General features: G+C 37.6%; 1 protein-coding gene across 1 annotated transcript in view; it reads left to right on the forward strand.

Annotated features, from left to right (window-relative positions):
* LOC126249274 (protein eva-1) overlaps nt 1-18,436 on the forward strand; it is a 308,032-nt gene that overhangs the window by 167,645 nt on the left and 121,951 nt on the right. The window lies entirely within an intron of this gene.

An 18,436-nucleotide genomic window follows, 5' to 3' on the forward strand; every position in this document is an offset into this window, starting at 1 on the left:
CATTTCCCCATGTCTCTTCGTCACCTGCGGCGGTAGTTGGCGTATGAAGTTGTACTACTGTAGTAGGCGTGGGCTTCGTATCCATCGTTGCCACGATAATGCGTTCACTATGGTGTTCATAGTAGCTTAACTGAGCTCCTGTTTTTTTATTCATTATTAAACCTGCTCCTGCATTGCCCCTAATTCATTTTGTGTTTATAGCTCTGTAGTCATCTGACCAGAAGTCTTGTTCCTCCTGCCACCGAACTTCACTAATTCCCACTGTATCTAGCTTTAACGTATCCATTACCCTTTTTAAATTTTCTAACTTACCTGCCCGATTAAGAGATCTGAGATTCCACGCTCTGATCAGTAGAACGCCAATCTTAAATTTGAGACCACTGTGGTTATGACCCACTTTCATCCGTAATAGGAATGACGGGAAGTTAGAGTGCTTGCTTCTTAAATCACGTATTCCAACACATTAAGGGTCTTCTGCCTTGCAGCAACTAATACATAAGTGCAGTGTCTAGATTCTATTAAATGATTCATGAGGTGGAATTCAAGCAAGTAAGAAGAAGAAGAAGCAAGGTGGATCTCTCCTTAATTGTATTAATAATAACTTACCCATAGAACTTCGTATACCTGACTACTCATACTGTGGGCCAGGAACGTAGTTAGTGGAACAGCCAAACAGAGGTAATGTTGAAGTCAGTCCATTACATGCTGCGTGCAAGGAACATGACTTCACTTATGCAATACATCCAGACAATTTATCATACAAACATAGAACAGACTGGATTCTGGATGAAAAAGCATGGTGTAGAGTGAAAGCAAAACACGTTAAACACAGTGGAATATTTACTGCTTTAGCAGTCACTGTTGCAGTGAAAGCTAAACTTCAAATGGCCATAGATATGAAGAAGAATGCAGATAATGTAATAAACAGAATAATTAAAACAGTTATAGGTAGTAAATTACATGAAGCCGTGCAGTGAACTCATAACTACTGTGAAAATAGCTTGTAAAATTGCTCCACAAGTTCCTAAAAAAAAAAAAATCGTATGATAGCCATCTCCAAAATGGGTGGAACCAATAGCATCTCGTACTTCATATTTCATACTTAGGATCAGTGCTTCATTTGTAGCAGTGTGTATTAGTACCCCGTACCAATAGCTCTGATCAAAAGAAATCAGAACTGTAGGTTCTGAAATCTGATATGGAAGAACTTTATTTTTAATCAATACAACTGTTGTATTCACGCTTTTAAAATGTTCAGAAAAGCCTTAAAATAACGTTTTAAGAAGTCTAAAAAACAGAAGGTAACAGTACCGTAACCTCTTTTTTTTTACAGGACAAGTACTGCTTAGGATCATACATGAAAAATACGCTTGGTCTCTATTTGACAAAACAATCCTTAAACAGTCTTTCAACAAGAGTGCTTACTAATATTGACATACAAGGGGCTGTGCCTGCTCCTGGCCACCGATTTCGCCTAAATTCATGGTATACAGGTACGTAGGCATTGGGCAGAAAAGAAAGTGGCAGAAGTGGGAGTTCCAGATAGCCAAGCATTTAGAAAATTAGCATTTCTGGTGCGGGTCGGATGAGCATGAGTCATTTATGTTAGCGTAGTACCCACACACAGAGCACAGAACGGTAATACGAGGGTCGTGAGGTGGGGTCCAGTCACCATGCGGAAACCATTTTTGCTTTTTTTTTTCAATTTGTATGTTACTTACACTGTAACTAAACCAAAATAATGCACAATAATTGTATCTATTAATACCTTCATAAAAAGCATGAAAAGGAAATTATTATTGCAAATAATTTCCAAGAACGATTGTACTTACAGCCTCCACGAGGATTCTGCGAATTGATTTCCAAGGAGGGATTCTAATTGAGGCATGCAGAGCTTCGTACTCTGTTAGTTTTATTTTTAACCTTCGAGTTGCCCTCGGCAGCTGCACGTTAACAGTAGGTTCCCCTGTTTTTACGATGAATATCACCACAGCACCTGTAACTTATCAACTGTAAAACAATAAAAGAATCTAATGTTATATACGAAGCTCTCACGTACGCCCTACAATCCATTCCAGAATATTTATTTGCGACCTCAAGTTTTCCTTTGTCTCTACTTTTAGAGCCTATAATGAAAATATCAAAAAATACAATATAGCGCGCATTATTGCACCTTATTTACAATAAAAGTAACGTTACAATAGAACATAAAAAAGACGAATGTTTCTGCATAGAGGCTGGAGCCCACGTCTCTTGTATTGCTGGTCTGAAGTCTTTCCGCTGCACAAACTGCTGTGTGGAAACTATGCTAACATAACTGGCTCATGCCTCTCCCGGTCTACAACAAAAATGCTTTTTTTTCTATACGCTTGCTCATTTGGAGCTCTCACTTCTGTCACTTTCGTTTGTGCCCAAGCCCTACGTTTCCATAAATTTGGACGAAAGCGGTGATGACGAATAGGCGCTGTCTCTTTGTTAAAATATCATGCTAAAAAAATGGGAAATACTACATTTTTGAGAGGCACTTTACCCAAAATGCCTAAAAGATGTTACAGTGCGATTGTTAAACATCAGATGGAAAGTGAACCTGGTTCACAATGGCTATCTTACAAGAAGAAGGATAATGTATATTACTTCGAGAGGGTTGGCAGTTTACCGCCTCCTCTGGAAATAGAGAGTTATTTCAAAAATTTTATAATAAAGTATAGCTACAATACGTTTCAATCATCTAAAAGTCAGTAATGTGGTCCGAATTGTTCAAAGCTTCTGAATTCTAGGTAAATTTGCAAATCTCTTAGCTGTCTCTTAATCTCAGACAGAAGCAAGTGTACACAGGGCACAACAAACTTTCAGTATAAAACTGAATAAGAGTGTGGGGAAGTCAACAAAGAGAAAGAAAGTTTTGTTGTTAGATATTTCTCACGCCAAAAGTGTAGGCCAATTTTTGCAGGCTGAATTAGAATACCAGGACACCAACTTTTTTAAACTTATTGGTATTGTGGGTCAGGTGATAGAAAATCTAATGTTCACTGTGTAAAGAATTTAACAAGGTTATTGTTGTGATTATTGTGGGTGGACTGTGCAATGGTATTGTCAGAGAGCCTGGGTACAACATAGAGTGTGACCTGGTAAACATTGCATCAGCATCGAGACATACCACTGTGGAGTATGTGTCTGTCCTGAGAAGCCATGACCAACCTCGTTTAAACTCTTCTATCAGGAGAGTTAATAGGATTTGGAACGGCTGCTGGAGTCTGCTGGGGGGGGGGGGGGGGGGTACATATTGGTTGGGTTCCTGTTGATTCTGTCAGTAGGTGGGATTGTACTAGACATGGCCTACACCTCAACAGAAAAGGGAAGGGTACACTGAATAGGCTAATGACAGGAAATTTAAGGGAATGGGGCTGGGGGGGGGGGGGGGGCAGGCACTGCCACGAGTAGTAAAATACAAGTGGTTACAGGTGTTGGAGCAGCACCATTTTTAGGATAGGCAAGACAGAAAAAAGTCAAGTTCTAACAGAGGTCAGGATTGAAACGAACCTTCAGTCTGAGAAAGAAACTAAACAGCATAATTATAGCACACTGGATCAGCAAACACAGCTGTTGGTTAAAAATTTTCAGCAGTTAGTAGAAATTTTATTTCCACCCATTTTTATTTCAGTCAGTATGAAGTGCAACTATCTTTAGTGCATCACAATATTCGACGACTAAGAAGTAAAATTAATGAACTATTTTCTGAATTGATGAATTAGAGTCATCCAACCCAGTTAACACAATCTCCTCTCTGAACATAATGTACCGCTGCTACAGACGCATTACGTGTTACAGGATTTTGTTACATTCTTGGTTTTGTAGGACAGAAATGGGGGATGGAGGAGTTCTCACATTCATCAGAAATTGCCATAAATTTAGTAATGTAGACATTCGTAAATTTTGCCTAGAGCAGCATATGGAAGCATGTGCACCGGAAGGAGAATTTCATAACAAATTATTCGCAATACTAAGGGTATACTGATTATAAGCAGGTAATTTTAACCTGTTCATAAATCACTTTGAATCTCTATTGACATATTTAACAACAAAGAAGAAAGAATTAGTGGTTACAGGTGGTTTTAATGTAGATTTCCCTGAAAACTCTTCAAATAAGAACTTACTGCAGTCAATAGCATTGTCATTCAACTAAATCCATACTGTCAACTTTCCAACTAGAATAGCTAAGGGTTCAAAGATGGCCAATTATAATACATTTATAGAAATGTCTAATGAATTAAATTATATTATAAAACTAATAATAAATAACCTCTCAGACCATGTCTTGCAGTTCCTTTTGCTAAATGTTAATACTGATCAGAGTATAAAATTTACTGAATCTGAGTTGATGAGGGTACTCAGAAAGCCAAGAACTGATTGTTTTAGGAAGCATCTCAAAGACATAAATTGGAGTGATGTGTACACTGCTCATGGCATGAATGAGAAATACTAAACATTTATTTATAATGTCCTTTTATTTATAATGTCCTTAACTTTTTTGGGAACTTTTTTCCCACAAAATTAACACAGATTAGACCAAAGTCTATAAAAAAAGCCATGAAGTATTCGAGGAATAAGTGTGTCCTGTATGAGAACATCAAAGAAAGTTCATTATGAGAATAGGATAGGCAGATCAGGTAACAAAATAAAGACAGTATGGGATACAGTGAAGGAAGAGATTGGTAGAACCAGAGATGAAGAGGAGCACATAGCATTAAAAATAAATGATACATGGGTAACAGATGTGTGTAGTGTTGCTGAACTTCTCAGTAAGCACTTCATTATTGTTACTGAAAAGATGGGGTTGTCAGGTTCAGTATATCCTGTCATGAAATATCTCAGACCAGTCACTACAAATTACAACAATAATATTAATATGACCTTCACGACACCAGTGGAAGTAATGTGCACTATAAAATACTTAAAATCAAAAAGAAATATAGTGGGTATGATAATTATCAACAAAGTTGATTAAACAGTGTGCCTCTGAGTTTAGTGGCATTTTAAATTATTTGTGTAATCTGTCTTTGATTATTACGACATTTCCTGCTTGGTTGAAGGGTATAGCTTGTGATCTGAAGCTATCAGGCATCGTCCAACTGAGAGCCAATAACATGTGGTGACCCCTGCAAGGTTCCATCTTAGAGCTCTTACTTTTTCTTGTGTATGAACTTTCATCAGTAACATTACCCGATGCCAAGTTTGTTTTGCTTGTAGATGATACCAATATTTCAATAAATAGTGAAGCAATTATAACCTTAGAAATGTCCGCTAATGAGATTTTCATGGACATAAATAAATGGTTCCTTGCCAGTTCTCTGTAACTAAATGTTGAAAAAACATGCTATATGCAGTTCAGAACTTGTTCAAATGGCTCTAAGCACTATGGGACTTAACATCTGAGGTTATCAGTCCCGTAGACTTAGAACTACTTAAACCTAACTTACCTAAGGACATCACACACATCCATGCCCGAGGCAGGATTCGAACCTGCGACCGTAGCAGCAGCGCGGTTGCGAACTAAAGAGTATATATATATATATATATATATATATATATATATATATATATATATATATATATATATATATATGTCTGACAACATTTGCTTAACAAATAGAGATTTATTTTGGTGCTTCAGCATTTCTGTGGTATGCTCCTCCTAGTTAAATTTATTATCAAGCTCTAATCCGAAGAAATTAACAGTCAACGTCTTCTATCTGCATTATAGAGTGGAAGGAGCATACCACAGAAATGCTGAAGCGCCAAAATAAATCTCTATTTGTTATGCAAATGTTGTCAGACATACATGGCATAAAAATGAAAGCTAGCATACTATGCTTACTTTCATTCCATAATGTCCAACGGAATTATTTTCTGGGGTAACTCATAAAGCTAAGCTAAAGTTTTCCAAGCACAAAAACGTAAAATACGAATTAGTTGTGGTGTGAATTCAAGAACGTCCTGCAGAGGGTTGTTTAAGGAACTGGGGATACCAGCTACTGCTTCCCCAAAATATATTAATTCCTTAATGAAATTTGGCACTTAATATATATCTTTTTTGAAAGCAAACATCTCATTTTATAGAATCAATACTAGAAATAAGAATAACTTTCACAAAGTTTTAAATTCACTTTCTTTGGTTCAGAAAGGTGTCCACTGTTCAGCAATACACATTTTCAATAAAATGCCTGAAGCCATAAAAATTTAACTAATAATAAAGTTCAGTTTTAGAAGAGTCTAATGAATTTGTTGGTGGCCAATTCTTTATGCTCCATTGATGAATTTCTTAGCAGAACCAATTGTTGCACGTACGTCATGGCGTAAACATACCATGAAGTGGGAGATTGAAAGTGATACGATACTCAAATTAATTTTACAAAATCTATTAAGTCACCTCTCCAGTCCCTAGAAGCCTATAACAGGAATTTTCAATCACCCGGTATGTATCAGTGCTTACTGCTTTTATTAGACTTCAACAGTATAATGAGAATTAAAGAATTGAAAGAGCAGTGAGGCAAGGAGCTTCCATATCACAAAAACTATTCTCAGCAGCCCTGAAGAAGATTTCATATTCTTAAACGTAGGAAACAAAGGAGGAGTGCATGCTGATGGAATACGTTTGGGTCGGTCACCTCCTGATGACATTGTACTGTCTGTTACTATAGCAGATAAACTTCAGTAACGTGTGGAAGAACTTAATAGAGCAGTTTTAGAGATACCCCGAAAAATCAGTTACAATAAGACTAAAATACTGTGCAATGAATATCTCAAAAAGGAAGTAGTACATCTTACCAATAAAGTCATAGAGTCAGTTTATGGGTTTTTTTATATTCAGGACAGTTGAAGACAACTAATTGCGACTGTACCTAATGGTTACTGCTTTGTAGTTGCTCTGCCTAGCCACGTCGCATACGAACAAACCAGTTGCGACTTTACCTGATATTGATCGTACCTTAGATACTTTGGCTATACATGGCTCTGTTTAAAACGAATAGCTTGATGTAGTCATACGGTCGAGCTGCGCACATCTGCTTTCATACCCCGCAGCTAATTCGCTGCAAATAATAAACTATAACTGTAATCTGCAGTTAAATAGTTTATACGTTGGCTAGAATTGCGAATGAATAAAATACGCAGAAATACAAAATAAAAGTTAACTGATTAATTTAATAACAAAGATTGTGTTCTGACTTCCGTAATTGATGTAGACGACAGAGAGTTATGTTGAATTATGTTTATCCAGGAAAGGACATCTCGAATAAATGGGAAGTGGTCCGGCGATATTCATTTAAAATGCAGACGGAAAATCCCGATATTAAATGCAGGAAAGTTACGTTGAGACTTATACAAGGATGGTAGAAAAATATCGAAACTAAATAGTCACAGAAGACTCGCGAAAATTAACCCCATTTCGTAATCACAACACATGGAGGATGTACCAGCTTTAAGTAGTTCAGAGTCCAACATGATGATTCACAAGTTATCACATATGATACGAAAGTAGTAGCTCACAGTCTGTCTATTCTCAGTTCCGCAAATCAAGTGACAAAAGGTAGAGTCCTCTTCTGTGACACATTGGGACCTCTCGAAATATAAAGTCCCCTCAGAAGTTAAAGTATTGCAGAGACCATCCACTGCCCAGAAACAGTCACTTATACAGCTGAATCATACACGTCACTCCAAACAGGTCTGAGTTCTTCCGGAACTCACCACAAAGTGCCCAGAATCGCTCCCTTGAGCTCTTCACACGAAAAGTCCCAGTCTCCACTTGACTCTAGTAGTGTTCCACTACTGTCTGCTTTTCCATTGGCTGAAAGTAATCCACACCAAAAATATATCGTTTTTAAATGCTACAGACATTATCTGTCGGATCTTGACCACTTCCCAGACTAAACTAATATATTACAATCATATTTAAAAAAAGAAATGTTATAAACATTCAGTCACACTCAGAACATTCACAATAATTACAGATAAAAGACTGTTAATAAATAAATAAGCTAGTGTTCTTGTGCAATTGCAATCACATTAAAGGACAATAAATTGTCGTTAAATATTATTTAAACAATTATTTATGCCTTCTTGACAGAAGCGTCTCTTGGTTCTCTTTTCTATTCTGGTGTTCAATGACACATGCATCTGACCACTTTTAAATTAGCATAGTTTTTAATGGCACTTGCAATCAACATTTAAATGCGTTACGGGCAAAATAATAAACTGTTCAATAAATAAATACACAAATATGACAAAATATGAGGTATTGATGCGGTATTCATTAGCTGTGTAAATGTGGAGAATGTGATGTTCTGACAAATATTTCCGATATAAAATATGTAAAAATCAAGAAATAAAATACAAACAGATACATAGAATTCAGCGATTATAGCTATAGTGCCGTGCTATAATCTGAGATATCGTATGCTGAAATCGCGTGAAGATTTAACATTGTTAATTCAGAGGCTTATTGTGAAAACATTTCACACTGTAAATTATTGCCTTTGTTGTTTTAAAAATATTTAAATTACTCTTGTGTCAGGGGATGTGCCTCATTTATCTTATATTGCCGGTATAGTCACATTTGCTTTAATACTTGATATGAAGTATTATAGACTCCTGAAGAGCTGTAAGAAGCCATCTTTCAGTTTGTTTCAAAGCCCGCCATTGCTGGGAGCACTGTTAAGCGATCGACACGTCGTCCAAATTTCCCTTACCGAGATTTTCCCCACATCTCGTCCTTTACTGACGCACTTGCACAAGGCTCGCGTGGAGCGGCTACGTGACATCCTCTTCCCACCGACTCGCAACCAGCCCAGCAAGCAAATTCCACTCTCATTGTATCAATTCCAGGCGGCCAATTAGCTCACCTACATATGCGTAACGTTACGTAATGGATAGGCAGTAAAAGTAATAAACATAAAGATAAAAAATAGCCCAGAGTGTTTTTCGTAAACCAAGAACTCAACTTATGGTTACCTGACATTGGTAGCAGGAGAGCAATCTCTGAATTTGAATAACGTATTCTATTTACTACATAAGTCTACTTTTCCAGATCGTAATAAATGTATGTATTGACAACTAGTTTTGGGAAGTTAAATTTCCATCTTCAGAGCTGAAAAGAATGTAAAAGAACTTTGCAGTTTAATAATTGTCATTCGTTATAAAGAAGAAATTCTAATACACGCATTACGTACCAACTACATACATAGGTCATGGTCATTTAGTCATGGACATATTTGGGAACAACTCTAGTATAATTAAAAGTAGTTATCCAACATCAAAAATTTAAAATATAACATCGCAGAGGTGAAAGTACTTCGTTGAAGATGCTCCAGTGTAACATTACACAATTGCTGATAGTTGTTACAGATATATACAGACCATACCTAGACTACTTATAACAGTCAGTGACTAGTTGCTGCAATCAGCAAAACGATGTGCAAGTTATTTATGACAAAAAATGGTCCATGCACCCTGCAAAAGGTTCAAACTATGTTCACCATTAAAATACATGGAGAAAAGTGGGGAAGGCTACATAGGTGGATTCGAGGACAGTGCTGTGAAGCAACTCGTCTCGAGCATTGGCAAAATGAAATTTACTGTCAGACTGAAACTGTGAGCCAGACCTACATTCAAAGTCAGAACATTTACAGTTCGCAAGCAAGTGATCTACCGACTGAGCTACCTAAGCACGGGTCACAACCCATCATCACCTCCTACCTTCCAAAGCGCGGAGTTGGAGTCTCGGTCCGGCACACAGTTGTAATCTGCCAATAAGTTTCATATTAGTGCACACTCCACTCCAGAGTGAAAATTTCAGTCTGGATTGGCAAAACGTTTTGGAGACTTACATAAGAATTTATTGCAATATTACATAAGGACGATCGTTGTAAATATATACCGTATGATGGCAAATTATTAGTCATAACACACTATTACTAAAATATGTAGCAGCCTTATAACAATTGCCGTAACGGAGACATGAAAACCGCCTATTAATATCAAAGCAGGTTTTAATTCCATATTACCCAAAGCTTAGTGAATAACAAACTGGAAAAATATAAATTTATATGTACATGTATTACCGGTATCTCTTACAACATGGCAAGTATTAACTGTTGGGCCTTGTGTGAAGTGTTACTCTAGGTCTAAGTTAAAGTACTCGGTTAAATGTCCGCTCCTAGGCGAAAGCGTAGCTCAAGATTAGAGGTATATGACCATACACTATATACAGATCCATACGCCAATTGATGGTTACGAAATCGAAGGTAAAGGGGCTGTTTGGGTCGAATCGCAAGCGAGTCATAAAGCGGTTCATGTCCAACCGTTTATAACTTATGCTGATGGCTAACTTGAAGAACTTTTAAGCATTATACAAACACAACGATTGCAAAAACTATGTACAGTAGAGTAATAGTCATGCAATACTGTTAATGTCATACGTTACAACGTTACAGCCACTGATACGATATGTCAGATCAAATCTTTGTAACGTCGAAAAACCAACTTCATAGTTTACGTTGATTGCTAATCGGTTAGAAATACTGTAAAATCATGTATAGTCTTTATGTTAGTTATCCCGTGTCCTACCAACCTCCACACAATTTTCGCGTTCTACTGCTTACATCAAAAGGGAATGAACAGAGTTTATGGAACTTTGCTATCAAGCTCCTTTATCTGTATATCTCTATTATTCTTTGGTGCGTCATTAATCGATATTTAATATCACTATTCTGATAGTGTTTTAGAAAGCTTTTTGTTTCTGCCATTGGTTATCCTATCCACTGTTGGAACAAGTTTGCAAATTCTCGCCAGAGTGCATTAGAATACGATACCACAAGTATCACCACCTAGCGAGGAATTCATGAATGATTAGTGGTAAAAGCGCGCGAAAAACGTTCCGTTAATTTAGTTTCCTTGTCTGTTGACTGCGTTTGCGGGTAACGTGCGTCATTAGCAATTTTGTGAGTGTATTCTGCTTGAGTTTAATGAATTTTACTTTCTTACGAAATACTATAGCATACTGCGAGTTCGAAAGCAACACTAGGTCAGTGCAGTGTGCAATTTATCATGTTAAAATTTGGAATGTGCGGTTTACATGAAAGTGAAGAAACTTTGTGCGCCCATATCCGAACAAAAATCAATCAAGAACAAAATCAGTGTAAATCCAGGCAAGGGTATTACGTGCGCAAAGTCGACGCTTGGCGCAATGGCTGATGGGAGCGACCGTAAAGGCATTTTCGATTTACAGTCGCTCCCATCAGCCACCGCGCCGAGTGTCAACTTCCTTCGCGCGAGTAAATATACACTAGTGATGGGCTAAACTGCGATTTTCCGATATCAGTGATTTCTGTGAATGCTACTTTTCAGTATCTGTTATTCTTAACTGTGATTTGTCGCAGTTAAGAATCGCAGTTAAGGAATCCAGCTCTTGTATCCCTCCGCACTCTACCACTGCGATATCTGCTACTTCTGCGATTTCTGCGACTTCTGCGATTTCTGCGACTTCTGCTACTTCTACGACTTCTGCGATTTCTGTGACTCCTGCGATTTCTGCGACTCACCACCGTATGAAAAAGTTACATCTGTCCACACAGAAAATTGCATCTCAACAAACCTGTCATTGGTAAGTATGTTTTACGTTTGTTCTTCCGTTGGCTTTAATTTTGTATTAAAGGAACAACTGTGAAAATATTAATAATGTAATTAATATGTAAGTAGCCATACAGTAGCGTAATAGTTCATGTTTATAAAATGAATTCTAACATATTGTTATGTTCACAGGTACGCAAACTACATTTCAGTCACTCGGTAATGTGATAGCTCAAAATATCATTGTCAACAGATCTGGAGAAATTGCCACTGCGTCTTTAGACCGTTTTCGTCAGATGAGAGGTTAGTTTCTAAGTGTTTCGATGGACTTAATTACTTCAGTGAGATCGTTCTTGCAAATGTGAATCAAGTCCCACAGTGCTCAGAGCCAGCCAGCAAATGTGAAATATACCCCATTGAGTGGCTTTCGTTAGAGCAAATTTTAGCAATCTACTCTGTCAATTATATTGCTTGTAATTAGTGACAGCAAAAATTGTTTAATAATCCTTGTGGTTTTGCAGACACAGTTCTGACTCTGATTACTGGTTGCTGTACGTATCTATCCACATCAAGGCTGTTGAGAGAGACTCGTGAAGATTCAAGACAGCTCTTAGAAGATTTTGCAGTTTAAAAGTGACATAATTGTTAAATAAGTGTGCAGATGAGTAATTAAACTGTGTTTTATTGAAGTTGTGCGATTTTAAAGGAATAATAAACGTTAAATACAGTGAGTGAATAATGAAAATCTCATTTTCCAGATGTTTAAGCCGTCCTATACCCGTAATTTTCCGCCACTTATTTACTGGTAAACACTAGTTGGAGAGTGACATGCCCCCCCCCCTTTCTCCACAATCTTGGTGTGACACTGACCTGTAACATATCCCAAAGTCTACAATATGCATTTTGAGGCTCTGGATATGAAAGTGGGAAGTACAGATCTTCCATTTAAATCAGGAATAGCTTAAGTGCATTACTTGAAAGTAACACAGGAAAAGCTTACTTATGTAAGTGGTAGTAGTGTCGGCAAAAAGTTCTTGTGTGTGAAGTTGCCATGTAGAACACCAGGTGTAAAGCTTTTATCCCGAGTCTTGAACTGTGTCGGAACAAAAGTGAGGCATTCATATGACCCAATAATACTGTTTTCATTTCACTACACTTATACAGATATCTGAGTTCCTCTGTGTTAACATCGCAAAGTCCTGTAGGCATGTGGAGTATTAAGCAAAACTGTCATTTTGGAAGCAGAATCAAACACATTTGTTACGTTACTTGATATTTTCAGTAGAAAAAGGCAATGTTGCTTCTTATTAATATAATACTTTCAGAGTCACAGCTGTGTTTGACCAACCATAACTGATGCTGAATGTGCATGTCGTCATATAATGTGAAGGGGTTATTTCAATAGTGGTACTAGTCCATTACCTCCACTTTTCTGTCTATAATGCTTCTGAAATTAATGATCCAAACAAACATAAATAAAGGTTCATCTCTAGCAAGAAGCCATATGCGTGAATATTTCTGGTATCTCAATTGCAGATTTTTCAGCGCTCATTTTACTTTACGGCTCTGTATCTCAAAATGAACAAAAATGGACTTGTACCACTAATGAAATAAGTCCTTCATATGCACACACAGCACACCGATCTCGTGAGGCACAAGGCTCTCATAACGAAGTACGTACGTCGGTCAACAGATGGCACTAGGAAAAGAATGTTAACTGCGCTTTTTAGTTGCTACTTGCGACTCTTAGTTGCGATTTGTCACAGAAATCGCAGTTGGACTCAATAGTGTATCGCAGAGATGGACGTAGTACGAACTTTGGCCAACAGATGGAACTGTTAACCGCGCTTTCTAGTTGCTACTTGCGACTCAGTTGCGACTTGTCACGGAAATCGCAGTTGGACTCCATAGCGTACCGCAGAGATGGACGTAGTACGAACTTTGGCCAAAAGATGCCACTGTTAACCGCGCTTTTTCGTTGCTACTTGCGACTCTTAGTTGCGACTTGTCACTGAAATAGCAGAAAGCAGTGCTAAATTCGACCAATAGATGGCTCACGTCTTTGAATGTGAAATACTACTTGCGACTGCTAACTGTGACTGAAATCGCAGTTAGATTATGTAAAGTTTCTACTGTGATATCTGTGACTTCTCAGTCACTGTGATTTCTAACAGATACGCGATTTCCTGCCCACCACTAATATACGCACATCTGTAACGGAGCAACGTACAGTGCAGCTGAGTGGTCGTGTGGTTATGAATTGAAAAATCCATTTTCCTGTTTCACCTGCCTTGAGACAAATGGTGATAGGGCATAGGCTGAGAATGGTATCACAGACTTTAAAAATTCTCACAAATTGGTGGAAAAGCACAGTTCCAGTGAAAAACATATAAATGGTTTTACAGAGTTTTCGGTGTTAGGGAAAGTGGATATTACGTGCCAACAGGATAGTGCCTCCCGCGTTAATATAAAGACATATATGAAAATTATAAAAAAAAAACCTGTCTATGTTGGGTAAACTGATAGACTGCATTGAATTTTGCAGCAAATTCGAGCTTGCATTAAGGGGCTTGACGAAACAGAAAATTCCAGGAACTCAAGAATTTTTCGAGGTCTAGTTGATCTGATGTCAGAACTGGACGGCGTCTTGAAGCAGCACATTGAAAAACAGGAAAACCGAGTTTTATTAGACGTGTCCGAAACATTTAGAAATCAACCGCTGGAATTAATTTATGAGGTATGCTTCAATCTCATCAGGAGTGAACTGTCGAAGACAAATTTCCTTGCAATTGAAGTTGACGAAACCACTGACTGTACACATTTGTCACAACTGCTCGCTATAGTTCGGTATGAGCTACAGGGGAAAACTGACGAAAGCTTTATTTCCTTTGTGCGACCAAAAATTCATACTGTAGACGAGGTAACTGCAGTTGTTTGCAATGAGCAAGGTCAAATGAACGTAAATGAAAGTCCTGAACAACTTATAGCTCAGTGTTGCGACGGTGCATGAGCGGAGTTAAAATCAGAATGAAAAATGTGTATGAAATTGCTCACTTCATTCTCTGTTACACACAACAGTTAAATTTAATTGTTGAACGTTGTGTGACAGGCAATAAGCAAGTTCATAACTTCTCCGGCAACTTGGAAGGAATATCAACCGTTTTTACCAGTCTCCTAAATGCGCAGCCGTTCTTGACGAGATAATTAAGTTACGTCTTCAGTCCATCAGATGGAATTTCAAGTTACGGAGTGTAACAATTGTATAAAAATACCAAAAGGGACTGCTGAGTGCATGGAAGAAATTGATGATGGTGATGCTAATGATTACAGGATAATAAACAAGATTTCCTCTTCTGGTTACATTTTCTTTTAAATAAAGTCATGCCTCATTGTGACATTTTATTCAATCAACAAAAGCAAAGGAATACTGATGCAGGTAAAAGTGTTGAATATTTATCGCACTGTGCGGCTGCTGTCCAGTATGCTAACGCTTCACTTGACACTGACGATCACTGGGAACAGAAAGTACAAACTGCAAAACGAAGTCGTTCATTGAATCAAGAATGGTGTGTGTACGAGTCATCTGCGACCGCATCACGACTCAGATCAGTGATCGATTCAGTTTTAATTATCACTTGTGAATTGCACAACTGTTTGAAGACGAAAACAACAATGGTTCAGACTTCCTTTATGAACGGAATGTTATACAGCCGAAAGGATTTTGAGAAAGCGTCAGGTGCTTTGACCTAGTTGAACTTATTTTATGAAAACAATTTGGCAAAATCGTTTCCTAAAAGTGTTAATCTTCTGCAGATAATAGTAAACTTCCCAGTGAAACAGAGGCAGAACGCAGTTTCTCTACGTCAAAGCGAGTCGAATCATAACATGCGTAATACAGTGAATAAGAACAGACGTTTTGCACTTGCAATGTGTTCTCTCCAAAAAGGACTACTGAATCAGCAAAATTTCAATGAAATGGTCGTACACCATTTTGCAGTGCAGAAGGGGAGACGAGCTTATTTCATCTATCAGCGAATGAATTGAGGTATGTAAGCAAAAGTTAGAAGCAATTTCTGTCTTGTAACTATCAGTTTGGCTTAAGATTTTAAGTGCATGAAAAGGATATTGACATTTTTAGACACCTACGTCACATTACAAAATGCGTCATTCTTTTATAGTACAGGTTGTGGTGCTGAAGTGTCACATTTTCCGAACCTTTAACACGAGAAACCATACAAAAAACGACACGATTTGGAGAGATCTTAAATGCGCCATACCAGTTAATATGCATATTTTCTTAATACACAAGTATGGTACGACAAATCCTTTCTTGTTGCTAGGGTTCTACAGCTGACGCCGCATCCCGCATCTCTGTCTACAAATGCCTCGATTGCGCCGTTCTTCCTCATCCTCTTCCATTCCTCGGCTTTCCATCGCTTCTTTATTATCACTTAGCCATACTTCCCGTGGTCTTCTTCTTCTTCTTCTTCTCCTTCCAGGTGGTTGCCGTGAAAGTACTCTACTGAGCCACCTGTCTTCATCCACTCTTTTGACATACACAAACCATCCTAGCTGTCTTGCTTATTTTTTATGCGCAATACTGCAATGAGTCTGTGCCCTTTCTCGTATTTCCAAAATTCTTATTTCTAAAGCTCTAAGTCTCTTTTGATTTCTTCTGTGAGTTCCGAGCACTCATCCCCATAGTTATTGGCTCAATGATGCGTTTGTATAAATGAATTTTAGCCTTTAAACTCATTTTTGAGAACTAACTACATGGTTTAATTTTCGGATAGCCGCCCTTCCCTGCCTGGTCTGTTGGATATCTCTGTCACATCTTCCATCACGTGATAGGAGACTACCCAGGTACTTAAACCCAGGTAGCACAGTAAGCCGTTTTCAAACTTGTTTCCAGAAGTAAAGTTCAAGTATATAAGCTTGATCAAAGCTGGAATATTCAGGCCTGTTAGTTGGATTCAAGCTTGAAACAAACATCAAAGTTGGCAGAGTTCAAGCTATATTTCAAGCTTGACTTATCAAGTTTGGCTCCAGCTGTATCTACACACGTGGAATACAGCCTGGTATTTACAGCTTCTTTTAAGCTATATAATTATTAATCTGAATTTATTGAACCTAATTAATTAAATAAATATCAGAATGGAAATGGTGTGAAAAAAATTATCAATGCATCCATGTTTAAAATTTTTTATTTTCAAAGTGTTTAAAATTGTTTTATTTCAAAATTTAATTATTCTGAAGCCCCTCCGGCCCCAGCACACAGACCGGAGCAGGATCAAATTTTGCTGACTTCTGCCGGTATAATGATCCTGTAACAGGTAAGAGAAAATGTTAGCCACACCTAAACATAACAAATGTAAAAAGTTGAAACTGGTCAACTTAAATATGAAAAGTAATGTTACGCTTATTATGAATATGCTTAACTTTTGCCAAGCAAGAGTCACAAGAAATTTTGTGTCCATCACCACAGAAAGAATTAACAGCTTTAACAAAATCTCTCAAGACTGATGGCGTAATAACAGACTGCAACTCTGATTTTACTGTTGCCCCAACTTTAAGACTTCTTTGACTTGAATTTTTTGAGTATGTTTACTTTGTACAAGAGTGTCATACTAACGGGAAGAAATTTCATATTACCGCAATTAAAGAGCAGTCAAAGCTACGTAAATAAAACAGACTGACACCTATGTAGTGACTGGTTCTTGATGTACTTTTTCCCGTTCACCATGTCATTACTATTTGTATTCACAAAGAAACATTTCGCACTTCACGATTATTCATTCATGGTGTGACACACGCGAGTACTTACAAGTAATCAAATGTAATAGGGCGATATATATATATATAAAAAGGCGAGATTTTAAAAAGGTAAAATAACATTAAGTTTTAATATAATGGTGCCACGTACTAGAACGCTAGTTTAAAATGACCTCTTTTTGCTGAACAACTCGTAATATGTATTCTTAGCTGGTAATCCATTTCACTTTCATCCAGGCTCAATTTTTCTACATAAAAGAATATGATATTTCTTTACGTTACGTAATAGTATTTAACATTTGTAATATTAACATACTACTAGAGAAAAATGCACCAACATACCTGTAATACACTATATATCCTCTTCAGACCCGGTGTAGCAGTACAAAACAAACTTCACAACAGTCAACAAACATTAACGTGCGTCACAAAGGTAAAATGGCCGTAAACCTAGTAGAGTCAGTGCAAGGCTTATAAACGCTTGTGGCGTTTCCCGTGGACGTCTATGGAAGCTATGCTGCGTGCGCATCTGCTGTGCAGCCTTCCAGGGAAATTACAGTTTATTTCAAGCTTGGGAAAATTATTTTAATTCAAGCTAAATTTTTACAGCTTGATGTAAACTGTGTAACAGGTTGATTTTTAAATCTTGAATTTTCAACTGAACCTAAACTCAATATCCACCTTGAAATAAGCTTGAGTGCTAGCTGGGAACTCTTTAGACACCTTAATAAGATGTCTGTAGATGTCCAGATTACTTCATCTTCACCTATACATAGATATTACGTCTTCTCAAAATTAGTTTTGAAACCACACTTTTCATACTCCTCCAACAAGTTCCCGAGTCTGTAAGATATATCTTCATCATCATTTGGTGCCACAACCTGATCATCAGCATAGAAAAGTGTGTACAGACACTACTACTTCCTAGCTTCAGTCCCCATGGCTACAGATCCAGTGCCTTCTGCACATACATCTTAAAAAGTGTGGGAGACAGACACCATGCTTCAGTACTTTATTTATTCTGAAGGCATCTCTAGAAATT

This window comes from Schistocerca nitens, chromosome 3 (genome assembly GCF_023898315.1).
Source record: "Schistocerca nitens isolate TAMUIC-IGC-003100 chromosome 3, iqSchNite1.1, whole genome shotgun sequence".
Lineage (NCBI taxonomy): Eukaryota > Metazoa > Arthropoda > Insecta > Orthoptera > Acrididae > Schistocerca > Schistocerca nitens.